Consider the following 2,500-nt stretch of genomic DNA (forward strand, 5'->3'; position numbering starts at 1 on the left):
TCTATTTTGAGGAGATAATATTGGAAGGTCGATTTGGCCTTTATCAAGTGCGTTATTATTTTGCAGAAACTGTTCTGTATTTTAACCGATAAATAGTAATTTAACAAAAACCAAAACAAAAAAAGCCATTAACCGAGACTGGAAGCACGAGTATACATATAATATAGATGATGGGGAAAATATAACAGCGCTTGCGGGAATGGGAATCGGACGCCGTATCGGCAGTAAATAATAATGGTTAATCTACCGATCTAATAAAATTTTTACTAAGGTTAACGAAATAGAACGAAAATAATATACTTTCTCATAGGAAATATAATGCAAAGGTTAAAGTTATATGAAACGCGTTGAGATATATGCAAAGCAAATACTGGCAAGTACGTAGATAGATAGATAGATAGATAGATAGATAGATAGATAGATAGATAGATAGATAGATGGATGGACAGACAGAGATAGATAAATAGATAGGTAGATAGAGAGATAGAAATAGAATGATAGAGAGACAGATATATAGATATATATAGAGAGAGAGGAAGACAGGAAATACAAAATAAATGCGTGTTTTGTTTAATTCGCCATGCACTAAGTTAATTCAAAATGGCTGCCCTGGCACAAATAAGTTTCACGTTTTTTTTTTAAGGGTATTTAAAGTTATGAGCTGAGTAAAGAGAAAAATAGGATGTTTGTAATTTCGATCAAGAAAGAAACAAATGATAATAAAAAAAATAATAAAGAGAAGAAACTGAAAGGCAAAAATGCAGTACAAGAGAGGAAATAAACTAAATGAAATGCATATCTGGAAAAAAATAGCCGGGGTGGGGTGGGGGGCTTAAAATACATAAATTAGAGAACATTTTCTGGTTCATTCATTTTCCTTTCTACTACTACTACTACTACTACTACTACTACTACTACTACTACTATTACTACTACTACAACTTATTATTATCATTATTATTTCATCAACAAGAAACAGTTGTAATTGCTCAACTATTTGCAATAACATAGAAGAGTCGCAATAATAATAATAATAATAATAATAATAATGGGCTAGGAGTTCCGTGAGTCGCAAATTACAGTTTCATTAATGGCCACCATGTCGACATTCAGTGCCCTGATATCGTTGAGGAGGGGACCCCCCGCCCCTTCCAAGGTGACTGCAGGTCACGTACACACACGCTGCCTATTCTGGGTGCAACCATTTTATCGGAAAAAGAAGAGAATAGAAAAGGAAAACTTACCTGGTTTTGTTTTTTGGTGGGGTGGATTGCCTGTCCCTCTTGTTGGCTTGAGGTGTTTCCCACAATAAGTTATTAAGAATTCTCTTTATGGTATTCCCTCGATTTCCTGTGAGAAGCGTAAATGGATAGGCAAGTTTAAATGTGTAGGGAACTCGGCGTATGATGCTGAAAGAGCAGCTACAAATGGTCAAGTGAAAAAACATTATATGAAATAACCAGACGAATATGCAATGAAAAACCACGTCAAGCATCAGGTGGTATCGAACATAGACAGGACAAAATCATAACAGATGACAAGGGACAAAAGACAAGATGGAAAGAAGATTTTGAAGGAATATTAAATAGAGACACGCCACCCAGTCCAGTGGAAATTGAGAATATTGTAATGCCAGAGACGGAGACCATTGACACCAGCCCAGCAAGGAAATCATTAATCAAGAATGTAATCAGAAAATTCAAAAATGAAAAGGCAGGAGGAGTTGACATGATAACACCAGAGTTATTGAAGGCAGACATTGAAACCTTCACAGACAAACTGCACAGTAGCATAAATGATATTTGGGGATCAAGAGAAAATATCTCATGACTGGAAGAAAGGGCTAATTGTCAAGTTACTAAAGAAAGGAGATCTATCTGGATGTGGGAACTGGAGGGGAATAACACTTCTACCTATAGCAAGTAAAGTGCTAGAAAGAATCGTAATTAACAGGATCCAGAACGGTATTGATAAGAAGCTCGGATCTGAACAGGCAGGCTTCGGCGAAGGTAAAAATGCCACTGAAGAAATATTATTGAAATATTGAGAAATATTATTGAACAGTGCTTAGAATGGCAATCTTCATTGTATATAAACTTCATCGATTTCGAAAAAGCTTTCGATTCAGTTCGTAGGGTTAGTTTATGGGAAAGTGGAAATGACAAGACTGTATGGAATGCGAGAGGGTGATGTGAAAGTGATACCAGTGGTGATCGGAGCGTTGGGCTCAATCACATTGAAACGTCAAAACTTCTTAAGGTAACTGGAAATCTTATGCAAGATTGAATTCTTGCAAAAAGCAGCCTTATTGGGCACAGCGCGCATCTTAAGGAAAGTATTATTTGTCTGAGGTCCTTGGTGTGACTCGACAGATGACTAAAGACTTTGGTGCATTTTTACCTACACGGTGTTACGAAGGAGTAATAATAATAATAATAATAATAGTAGTAGTAGTAGTAGTAGTAGTAGCAGCAGCAGTAGTAGTGGTAGTAGTAGTGGA

At 36.2% G+C, this 2,500-nt stretch overlaps 1 long non-coding RNA gene across 1 annotated transcript in view; it reads right to left on the minus strand.

Moving 5' to 3' along the window:
* Positions 1-2,500, minus strand: part of LOC149130949 (uncharacterized) — a 66,918-nt gene that overhangs the window by 12,257 nt on the left and 52,161 nt on the right. The window contains exon 2 of the long non-coding RNA XR_016238511.1: positions 1,245-1,350. This is a non-coding gene — a long non-coding RNA (uncharacterized LOC149130949). The remainder of the gene's footprint in view (positions 1-1,244; positions 1,351-2,500) is intronic.

This window comes from Octopus bimaculoides, chromosome 26 (genome assembly GCF_046866305.1).
Source record: "Octopus bimaculoides isolate indiv1 chromosome 26, ASM4686630v1, whole genome shotgun sequence".
NCBI lineage: Eukaryota > Metazoa > Mollusca > Cephalopoda > Octopoda > Octopodidae > Octopus > Octopus bimaculoides.